The following is a 12,650-nucleotide window of genomic DNA, read 5'->3' on the forward strand; positions in this document are numbered from 1 at the left end:
ATGACGAAACTTAATTATTACCTTGTATTTTTATTTCATTATTTTATATAAACGGATATCTCAATAACTGGAATAGTTTATAGAAGGTGTTGAAAATGACCTCCACTGCACACTTTTCAAAAACATTAACCTGCACATGTTTTGGAATGTCTTTTACGTATGGCGTTATTGCGGTTTTTAGTTCGTCAACCTTGCGTGGTTTGTTGTGATACACTGCTTGTTTCGCTGTCCCCCAAATAAAGTGATCAGTGGGACTCAGATTGGGCGATCGTGCTGGCTAAAAACCCCTCGAAATGATTCGTTCACCAAAAACATTCCGTAAAAACGTCATTGACCTGTTAGCTGTTTGTGTCGTGACGCCATCTTGTTGGAGCCAACCGTGAATGATCTCCATTTCTTAACTAACTAATGAAATTTTTAAAACAGCACAATAACGATTACTATTATCTGTATTTTCAAAAAAGATTGGATCCACAGTGCGCGTTCTACTCATACCGACTCAGACTCCAATTTTCGCTTTGTGTAAAGATTCTTTGTGTAATTCATGTCGAGTAGTTGTCGACCACAGCTGTGTATTTTGTGAATTAATATACCCTCTCAGATCAAACCACGGCTTCATCTGTAAAAAGAAACGTAATGTTGTGGATATTTACGGAATTTTGGTCAATAAAACGTTTAAACCACTGAAAATAGTTTAGTCTTTTGACATGATCCGTAGGTTTCAGTTCTTGAGCAGACTTACTTTGTAGAGGAAAAGTTTCAGTTCTGTAGTAGATAGTCCGATATCTTGTTGCTGTGGTAACTTAGGCATTGGCTTTGATGGACTTTCGGCCATTAGCATCAGAAATATCAAGCAGCTGCTTATGTATGTTTAGTTTAGATGGTCTTCCACTTCGATCAGCATCTTCAACAGACCGTGTTGCCTGAAATCTTTCGATAAGATTTCGAACTGCATTGCGGCGAGAAAGAGGAGTATTTAGAAACTTTTCAGAAAACTTGTGCTTCACTAAATCAGTATACTTGTCACCTTCACGAAAGACATGTTAAACGAGGAAAATACGTCCTCTACCGAAATAACCTTTACATTTCTCGTAACTATCGATTCCGATAAACGAAACGAAGCACATTCAATCACAACTCAACTGACGTCTTGGTTTATTACTGAACAACGCTTAACGAATCCACAGGGCAGCCAATCTATCCCCGAAAGAACAAAGTGCACCATATAATTCTAAATCATATTGCACGGCGACTTTCCGATCTAAACGTACTGTTTTCATTGTTAAAAGAAGTAAATTTATATATTGTTGTGATTTGAAAGAAACTGCGAGTCTTAGATAATTTTTTCAGGACCAATTAAAATTGCCTTAAATTATATATAGATCGCAAAAGCTCATCAATTAATATTTATTTGTTATTGTGTTTTTATACGAGTAATATTGAAATAAAAACAAAATTAAACGTTTGTCTGATCGATGATGTATAAAAACATTTTATGAAATTTTTATTAAATGTTTCTTTAAAATTAACTACGGCGCTAAGATAATCATGTATTTATTTTATTAAATAAATATTTATAATTTATATTTATAAGATAGTTATTTTACCGCTTGTACTTTGCAGTAAAAAAGGAAAAAAGGTTAAAAGTTAAGCATTTTTCAGTCTTTTTTCATTTCTTTTTGTATTCTTATAATAGTCTTTCTTTTTTATTTATATAAGTATAAAAGATTTTATAAATCTGTTGTTCATCCTCATTATAATTATCAATAGTGCATTTATTTTAAAATAATTTCTTATTTAAAGTTATTTCAATTAAATTGAGAGCATTTTTGAGGTTACATTTTATGTTTGACAAGTACTGTATTTTTAAGGTTGTAACCGATCCGAAAAGAGACATTCTCGCCCAAATATTTCGTAGCCTTTATCAGAAAGCAAGCATCTCATGCCGGCTTTCAAAGGAACATAAGCAGTGAAGCGGCATCCCCGTATATTCTTCGTCAAGTTGAATATACTATTGCATCTAAAGTAAAAAAGCATGCCAAGCAATATGACATATTGGGGATTTGCCACTTTATGAAAAGTGTCAATGCAATTGATACTCAAACTCATGATGGAACTTATCATTGTTATTCTTGAAGCAAAATATTGCTTGTTAAACAAATTTCCTGTCAAGCAAATTATTATTAATTTTAAAATTAAAAAATTAAATTTAAATTAAATTTTATTAATTTTAAAATTATTATTCCCCTTCAGCAAATTGCTTGTTATTTGCTTGTTAAGCAAAATATTAATATATTGATCCCTCTTTCTACGGGGTGAATATATTATGCATCCTTTATCCGTTAGGGGATATATACTTTTTTTGATTTGAGGTAGATTGTATCTTTCACCGAGGTTTCATTCATAATAAATTCTGATTCTTCCTCGATATTCATTTTTATTAAATCTTTTTGTTATTGTAAAATCATTACAATTTATTCTAGCCGTAGGATATGAGTATTTGTTGGGCTATTAAAAAAAAACAAAAAAACACCCAGTTTGTCGGTTTTCAGACAGGAGTATTTAATCCACAGCTACGATATAAAAAAAATTAATATTTATGAAATAAAAAATACTGGAATACATTTAGCTTTTGTTTGTGGTATAAATTTACATCGTAGAATATTATATAAAGCGATATTAGTTTTGGTTATCTTTTATGATCATACGTGCCTACCTGAACGATAAAAAAGGGATCAAAGATTGTTTGGAGACAAGGGCAAAAGCAAGCATGCACAGTCCTGTGTATATTTCGAGCGTTTTTGTTCTTCTTTCCCATGACCGTAACATAACGTTTTCCCCTCTGTAATTTTCAATTGACCGGCACAGCATGGCGCCCTCGCCCGGATAATGAATAAATTAGCTACATAGACTGAGAATGGAACAACGGTCGTGTAAAGTTAAAAGTTTCTAGTTCGTTCATTAGTAATAAAATATCAGTACAAAAGTTTGAAAAAAATAGATTGAATATATTTGAATTGTCTATTTTTTACTCATTAATATCTACATTTATACGTTCTATTATATAGAAATATGTCTTTGGGAGTTCTGAATTGTGGCTTATTCTTATTAGAAAAGAAAAGATATGCTGGGTGGAGAACAATTTGATAACAGTAGATGTAATAATAAAATGATATTAATAATAACGATTCTAAAACGAATGATTTTAATAAATTACAGATCTCATTGTCTTCAATTTATTCATGTCAAGTAGAATATGTTTTTAACAGTGAATATAGTACTTTATTATCGTTAAACTCATATTATTTAAATGTCTTTCTTTTATTAATTTATTACTTTTTTTTACTAAATTATTGTTACTGCTGATGATCGTTATTGTTTATTATATGCCTAGTTCCTTCACAATTGTAATATTCGATGAAGTATTATGAGACTCCAGGCAGTCATAGAATGAAGAGAGAAGTCCTTTATTGATTTTAGACTTAGGGATCAGTGTAGGAAGAATTAAAGTTTTCCTGAAATTTATTCCTATTCACTTATTAAAACATTACTGTTTGTTTTCCATTATGGTAGTAAAGTTACTTCATATTTACGCTAGTGTAGTAAATAACTTTGCTTTTATTTCTTAGTCAGCAAATTTATACCTTTTCCATTATTTATAAACTAAAAATCGGAATTATTCTAACATTGAAACGACGGTAAAACTACAGAAATTTGTTAGAAATCTTCTTTTACTGTCCCGACGGAAGTATGGTGACCATGTCAAAAATAGGGTATCGGGTTTTTTTGCAAATCTTTTCGTTTTAGGGTCCATCTAGTTTACCAAAACAAAAAAAACATACGTATGTGTGTGTCACTGCTTTTGGGCTTTTCAGGATTGACCGAAAGATTTTCTTCAAATTTAGCTCAAATATTTATATATATGGGGCATTAATCATATTATTTTTTTTTAAATTCTTTAAGGTGAGGTAATATCGCAAAAAACCAATTTCGGTTTTCTTCAGATACGTTTTAGAGAAATCTTTATTATAGCTAATTTTTATTACCTACAATGCACATATAAATAACCCAAATTTTCTTTTTTCAAAAACAATCCCCATCTCTTTTTAAAATACAAGTTTTGTTATTTTGTTCTATCTCCTCCGGTTTAATTATTTTTCAAACATTTTTTGAAAGTTAATACTTCATACATAGAGCTCTCGACAAATATTTAGAATTTTACCGACTTTTCAGAGAAAAGTACGGTATTACTTTCGATCGCACTGTTGGATTGGCGGGTGAAAATAATTTTTTTCTACGTTTTTTGAAATACGTTTGAGAGTACAAAATACTATTCGTTTATATTGGGGTTTCCTTGTATATTTATAGGTCTATGTATGCAATTTTATTTAAATAGGCCTCAAATACCTCCAAGACTCACTAGTCTTAGAGGTAGTTATTCTTGAAATAATTGGATCAATTTCATTGAAGTTTAGATATGATGTAGTAGTGTATTTGAGGTTGTGCATATGACAATTTGATGAAGATTGGGTGGTTCCTTAGTTACCCTCAGTTTAATGTCGACAACAGACAATATAATCTCAATTTGAGGTTATATTGATTGTGTAGTGGTGTATTTTTCATACGCACTTATGCAGAGTCGCAGTGGTGAGTGAATTGAAACTTGATGCTTGTATATAGGGTCTACTCGTTAATCGAACCTATGTAGTGCGTCGTACTCTGAAAATCAGTGCGATTCTGATTGCGGTATAGTGAGGGCATCAGACTTAGAAAGTCGGTCTTCTTTCGAAGGACTGCGTAAGAGTTTTTTTTTAAATTATAGATCCCGGATCCGTAATGCAGTAAGCTTTTTGAAAATTCTCTTTTCTTATTTCATTGAAGCCTTTATTTAAGAAGGTGTTAGTTTTAGAGAAAACATCAATTAAGCAGCTCTGTTAAGCTTAACTTATATATGAATATTTTTAGAAAACGTTTTCTTGAAAATTTTTTCCCCACCTCTAGAAATTTTTTTTTTCTTTTTTGGCTTTACCTCTTTTTAATTTTTATTATTAATAGCCGGGAAAATCATGCAATACTTTTATCAGTTTTTTTTTTAAATAATTACTTCTTTAATTTTTTTTTTATTTGTCTCCGATAAAACGAAAAATATTTTATAATTTTTATAATTATTTTATTACAATGTTTTCGTTTTATTCAATTGTTTATTTTAAAACTTATATAACCACTGGACAACTTGTAACATGACGTTTGTTTAACTTGATCATGTATTGAAATTGACCTCTTGTGAATTGTGTAAAGTAACCAGAAAACAGTTGAATAATTTTATCTAATAAATTAATATTGTTATTATCCTGTAAAACGATCAACCAGACTTGTTTCATGATTGTATGTATGTGTGTATATATATACACACATGTGTATATATATGTATCATGTAATTGTCATTAAAATTTTTAAAAAATAAATTTTTCATTACCTGTACTTGCGATAAAAATAATTGCATTTGATGTACCCGTTATAAATTATATCTTATTCTTTGTTTACGTAAGATTTCTAGCCTTTATAAATCTGTTTATCATGCGAGTATAGCAGTTATTTATATTCATAAAAGTTCTATTGTTAAATATCTTTCTTATTTATCCTTTCTGGAAAGATGAATTAAAGTACTGTTAATTGAAATCTAAGTGTTCTTAACGGGATGCAATGCTTTGCACCATCATTTATTACTACTAAAGATTTGATTTTATCAGTTTTATATTATAGTTTGTTTTTTTTTTTAATCTTGCGTTACTTGAAGGTGTAACGATGTTTGCTGATTTTTAATTTAAATTTATTTTTTATAATATGTACGTTGTTTTACGCAAATTTTTGTTACAACATTGTTGTAACAAATTATATTATAACAACATTATATTATATATAATATATATATATATATATATATATATATATTAAATTTGTATTGTTTAATGGTGTTAAAAATTCATTATTATTATTACGGACCGTTTCGTTGCATGTTATTTATATTTAATGCGATATAATTATTGGCTTTATCTTTTTTTACTGCAACACCTTTGTGTTGAAATTTTTTTAAACTATACGTACGGTATTGCTATAATTTTTGTTAAACTCACTTGCTTTTCTTAAACTCACAATGTTTTTTTCCATGTTTGTTCTCAAATCTTGCATCCTTAATTTAACATACTTCCTGATATTGCCGATTGATGAAATTTTGCACAGTTACAAAAGTCGGGTGACAAACAGTATACCATCATTACTTTTACCAACATGATTCCGTACGGGGGTAAATTAAGAGTGCGGATGTAAAAAATTACAAAATTATCAAAACGGTTATACGGGGCTTTTGGAGTCGCAGGAAACAAATCCGATAGTCGTTTGACATAAAAAAATGACAAAACCTTAGTCCGGGAGTTATTGTGGTTTCGAATCTGACAACATTTCGTCATTAGTGTATATATATATATATATATATATATATATATATATATACGTACACACACACACACACACACACACACACACACACACACACACACACACACACACACACTAATGATTTCTGGTAGATGATTTTTGGCGAGCAGTATGTTGAGACACAGCTCCTGACGTTTCACTCGGCTCCACATGATTCTTGTAGCTCCTGGCTATTCACTCGGCTTTGTATGATTCCCTCGGAAGTAGATCAAATAAAAACTCCACTATTTCGTTACTTGTTTGATTGAAAATTTGTTTCATATTTTGTTAATATATTAGAAACTTTAATATATGATTTTATCCTTTGAAATCCAAATTAACCTACTAATTAAATTCATACAATGTCATAATAATTTGATTAAAGTATGACTAAAAAGTATAAAGCAAGTTTTTAAAAAATGTTGGAAATATTATTTTATATACTTATTTTTTATCAACTGTACTCTATCAGGAATGATTGGTTACAAAAGTAAGCAGAGATCTCCACGTAAACTTGAAACCTTTTGCTTGGGTATATGAAATTTATGTTTCGTAGTATAATTAAAATGGCAAGCCTGACCGGAATTCGAACTCGGAAACTTCCGGATGAAAGGCTGAGGACACTACTACTCCACTACAGAGGACGATATAATTACTGTTTTATTGTGATGTAAATTTATGAAATTTATTTTCTGGATCTTTTATTTTGACATTTTTTAATTTCAGGGTTTATTTGGTAGCTCATTTTATCTACCTGTGTTTTTATATTTGAGTGAAATAATTTTATTTCTGCATTTTTGTAGTGTTATTGTTGTAAAGCCATTTGTAAATTTTATTTTTTTTTGTTTTTTTTTTATACTGCATGAAATAATTTTAGTTTTCTTTTTTTTATTATTAGATGAATGAAGTTCACTATGTATGTACCTTAATTTTTTTTTTTTTTGCAATTAGCAAATGCGACGTAAACGTAGTTCAGTATTTGTTTATAGTATTTATATTTATTTACATTAAATTTTTAAGAAAAAATTTAATATAATAATAAAAAATAAACAAAAAATTAATTCAAAAATTATATGTTTATGAGAAATATTACAAAAAAATAATAATAATGCTTATTGGTGTTAGATCTAAAGTTTCTTTTAAGCATTATATATAAAATTGTTAAGTATTAAATTGCTAATTTTCATTTTTCTATTCAAAGAGCATTATGTTGCATATTTGCGACATTACTGAAACAATTTACGAACTGATGCAAGCATGAGAACGGTACTACGTATAAATTAAATACAAATAATTATATTAAAATAAAGCTTTATTAAATATAATTTTTATTAACTGAAAGAGTTACCTGTGCGTATATATAAGACATGATGTACGTTCTCTATGTTTATAAAGTGATAACTTTTCATTTGTCCTAACGTTAGCCAAAAGAGACTGGTTCTGTAGTATGTTTTCTTCTACGCCCAAGTTTTCTTTTTTGTACATAACTTAAAATTATTTATACATCTTATGATTTATAAACTTACATCTTATGAATTATAATTTAAATGAGATTTTTTCGCTTTATTTTATCGATTTTAAAATATTATTTTATTCTATTAATTTGATTTAGTAAATTTCCTAAACTGATAGTTTTCTGAATAGTAGTATAAGATGCTACTACTGTACGTATCATATCATTAGCATATTACATAAACAATTACGGTAGAAGAACCTGTATTATTTATATTTCTTTTCTTCTTCATAAGGAATATGTGTCTTTTTTTAAAGATATATCTTGATTAAACTACAGTTTGTTATTTTGTTTTATCAACTGTTATAAAATATTTGATGTACCGTTTTCTTTTAATATTTTCAGAATTTATTTAAAATATTTGTTAGTAACGAATACCGTGAAATTAAAGTGTAATTATAAAAATTTACATAAAATAAAATATACAGCAATTGTTATAGAAAATATTTTCGTTGTTTTGTTTGAACGTGTGAAAGTCGGTTGTCACGAACGCGCACTTACTCATTATGATTATTGTGGTTTTACTGTTTGCTGCAAGTAGGTTAAAATGTTGAAGAATTGGACAGTAATGTTCGGATATTGTTTATACCGAGTAAAACTTCGTCGTCTCGCTTCGTGTCTTTTCACTCGAGTCGCTCTCTTAGCTGTCACTATCGGACAAATGAGTGCCATTTAATTCTAACCAACAAACGAAAGAACGGGACCGTCCGCCTCAGGAATAGCAACAAACATCAACAACGTCGTAGAATAGAGCACTTGGAGGCGTTTCCTTCCTTTCACTTGTCAAGGAAGAAGTGATGAACCTAGAGGGTCAATGTTTCAACCAAGGCCAATATAAAACTGATTTTAACATTTGTACCGTCCTAATATTGATAGAGAGTTATTTATTAACACCGAGGATTCTAATAAAAACAAAAAGAAGTACTTGTTTTAGCTTATTAATAGTAGTTATTATTAATATTTTGTAATTCATTCTATATGCGAACTCATTATTTAAAATTAACGTATTAAATTTATAAACAACAAAACGTGTTCTAACAAGCGGCGAGTTGATTATACTTTGTTTATCTCGGTAATTGTTTTTAATGCTAAACGTAGTTTATTATAAAGTACTTTGTATGCGTCACGAAAGAAAAAGCTTGTCGTTGAAGAGTTATGTCTTACTGACTATTGGATGTAAAAAAAGTAAGTTTATTAAGCGTTTTAGCTTCTTGTTTTTTGTTTTATTGTTATATTTTTATAATACATTTAAAAAAATAAATGGTAGGAATTACGGAAATTACACGTAGAATATACCCCCGTTTACGCACTCTTTTTCCGGTAATGTAAATTCAGCTTTCCGTAACTTTGTTAAATAATATTTAATTATACTTACGAATACAGCTTTATCTATCTTGTTAATATTGTAAAAAAATTTTCTCACGATTTTAATATAAGTTTTTTTAAATACTTTTCGGCTGTAAGTAAAAAAATTAGGAAATTGTTTAATACAATAAAACATGTACTTTTTTAACAGTTACTAACTATCTTTAATAGTTTAATTATTTCAGTTAATTAACAACGTGATGAAAGTGTTGTAAAGGAAAGAAAAGTTTCTATGAAATGTGTGGAAATCTCAGTTGTCATTTATAAAAAAAGTACACTCATGTTAACCTTTTAAATCTCAGGCATTTGGACTTCTGTATTATATTTTATATTAATTTTTAATGAATATAGGCGTTTCTAATAGTACAATACAATTTCAAAAATAATTCCAGGAATAACAATTTCTAGCTGAAATGGTTATTATTTGAAAAGTGATCGATAAATGGAATACAGGTTAATGAAAAACGCCCCACGTACGCGAAAATAAACAGGATAAGATTAATAATTGGACAATTAATACTTATAGAATATTTTTGAGCTTTTACGGAGGTATAAAGTCGAGTCTCAGCAGATAAAAATTCTTTTGGTTTTTTCAGGTAACTTTTCTTTAGTTTTTCCTCAATTTTTGGAAAATAGAATTTCAGTAACGATATGAAATTGTCAAGTTGCAAACGAAAATATGCGGAAAAGATAGATCATTCTCGATATTTTACCGTTATTTTTTAGAAAATTATAGAGCTTCAAAGTCGGAACGGAACGCAAGGACAGCGGGAGATTTATGTATTTCCTTACTAATCGCAGAACCTGGATAAAGTCCCTTGTTGTATCTTTCTTTTTATCTTTTCTTTCTTTTTTTATTTTTTTTTGTATCTTTCTTTCTTTTTTTTTGTTGTATCTTTTTTTTTTTCGGGCGGGTAATTATTTATTTAATGGCGGTTATATTTATTTTGTTCTATTTACGGACGGAATTATTTGCTGTGTTCCGTTCCTCCAGACCGGGAAGAAAGTTTTTGACGGGGACTTGACCTTAGGAGACTAGCCGCGTATGTGGTGATGCTTCGTTATCCCGACGTGATTCCCCTACAGTCCGTCCCCTGACGTCCTTTCGGTGCTCGAGCCTTCCGGCGTAGCAGAAATGCGCCTTTCGGGGGCCTTGGTGTTTGGAGGATGCAATAGGATCCCCTTTCCGGGGATCGCCGAATCGCATTTGCCGGCGATGACATAACTGTAAGGTTTAGGAAGTAGATTGGATAGTTGGTGAGACAAAGACTTTCTTCACTCGAGCTGTCTTCATTGCTGCATCTCGGCTGGATTCAGTCCGTGGTAGCGGGTCGATCATCACTATTCTTGTCTTCTTTAGCCTGCCTTTCCGTAAAACAGGCTGTAAATAAATTACAAACCGTAAACCTTCAGTTGTCTCGTGGCCCTGAAAAGGGTGACACGAGGGAAAGTGCAGGCCTCTTCTCTCTTCTGTCGGGCGACTGTTGGCCCTTTTTTTCCTCATTCATCGTTGTCCTTCTGCGATCTTCTTCGCCTTCTTAAGTTGGGAAAGGATGTTTGGATCTTGCAATTGATTTAGTTCGCGAGTGGGAGCGGCGATCGCCTTTTTTATTTATTCCATGCAGTAAAAAGCGTCTGTAGATTTTTTAAGAAAAAATAAATCTCAATTTTTTCTAGACATACGTGCATCTAGGAAGGGTTTGAGGGGACCGTGAGACCGAAAAAGGTGTCCTTCTAGGGTGTATCGCTGTTATCGCTTCAAACTCGTAGGTAAATATGTAAGGCGTACAGAAAAACAAAGTTTTATTATTTTTTTATACTACCTTTAGAACAGTCAGAAATGTAGAGATAATTACTGCTATGGAAATTATCGGAAATAAATTAATTTTTTTAAGTTTCTAATACAGCAGCACCTCTTTATCAAAAGAAATGGGGCAGACATATTTCCTGTTAAAAAATAAAGAAATTTGTCTTATTATACGAAAAAAACAAACATAATAGTTACAAGAAATAAAATATAAGTATAAACGAAATGTATGGTATACTTCTAGATTAAAACGGTAGTTGAAATACGAAAAGTACCACTGAGCATAGGAATAGAATATATGTATCAACTGCATACATTATGAAATCGGATATGAAAGGTGAATCATATCGGTGAATCGGATATGAAAGGGCTTATAATATTTCTTATTCGAATATATATATTTTCAATATAATAATTATTTTGAAGGAAATCCCTCGTTGATTTCAATAATACTCTAATCCCTTAATTCCCAATAATCCATTACGAAAATATTTTGCAAAAAGTTTATCGCTTTTAATAGATAAAAAAAGCTGATCCTTTTTTATCTTGAGAGGGTAAAACGGTTAGGTAAACTAAGCCAAGCGATCTACAGATCGAAGAAAAAAAGGTAGAAAAGAGTTGTGTTTATCTTTTTATTCCCTTTTAATTTTATGACGTACACCAGTTTCGTTTTCAGGTTAATTGATGTAAACAAACGTTATATAATGTCGTATACAGTCATGTATAAAATACTACTTTCTATAATTTATTTATTGTTTTATAATTTTATGTTCTCAGAATTAACACTGCCTACATTAACGAAGAACTTTTGAATATTATTAATGATTTAGGTTTACCTAAACGAGATTATCAGTTATATTTCTGGGTCTACCAGTCGTATACTCTACTTCAGAAATGGCAAGAATAATATTGACCCGTTAAAAGTTTTATTTAATTGTTTAAGAGCCTTTTAAGATTACTTGATTAGGTCTGTTTTTTTTTGGGGGGGGGGGGGAGAGCAAAATAACACTGATAAAAGAAATCTATAAAAATTAAAATGCTTATCGCAATTGTATTATATTAGTTTATCTAATTTTATATACTTATATTATCATATACTTACAAAAAATATTTTCCTAACAGTTTTGTTGGGAATTTTAACTTAAAAACAATGAAACTGTTTTTATTTTTTTAAATATATTATAGCGAAAACTATTATTGTACATGTCGGTGCATCTGCATGCTGAATCTTGCAGTTAAAAGACAAAAGGTCACTTGCGACTGATGACTCAAGTTTCCAAGGCCGTAATACTTGCCTGGTTAGCCTTGTGTCTCCATATATCGACTTACTCGGTTATGTTCACAATTGTTATGCGGATTTAACGGTTTTTATTTCCCTTAAACGTATTAATGTAACAAGACTTTATAAATTATTATTTTTTGTTTATAAAATTTCTCCAGCAGTTTGCATAAATATATGTTGGTTTTTGTCTGATACAGTTTTCCCTTTAT

The 12,650-nt window shown here is 30.0% G+C and overlaps 1 protein-coding gene across 3 annotated transcripts in view; it reads left to right on the forward strand.

The window, feature by feature from the left end:
- The window catches only part of Dyrk2 (Dual-specificity tyrosine phosphorylation-regulated kinase 2), a 395,412-nt gene that overhangs the window by 81,591 nt on the left and 301,171 nt on the right, over window positions 1–12,650 (forward strand). Inside the window, exon 1 of one of the 3 annotated variants that reach the window (XM_075356128.1) lies at window positions 9,090–9,172. The exons of 1 other annotated variant lie outside the window; for it this stretch is intronic. The gene's annotated coding sequence lies outside the window, so the exon portion shown is untranslated. Of the gene's footprint in view, window positions 1–9,089; window positions 9,173–12,650 lie in introns of those variants that run through there. One more of the 3 variants, XM_075356127.1, reaches the window with a different exon arrangement.

The sequence above is a fragment of the Lycorma delicatula genome, chromosome 2, assembly GCF_047948215.1.
Source record: "Lycorma delicatula isolate Av1 chromosome 2, ASM4794821v1, whole genome shotgun sequence".
Lineage (NCBI taxonomy): Eukaryota > Metazoa > Arthropoda > Insecta > Hemiptera > Fulgoridae > Lycorma > Lycorma delicatula.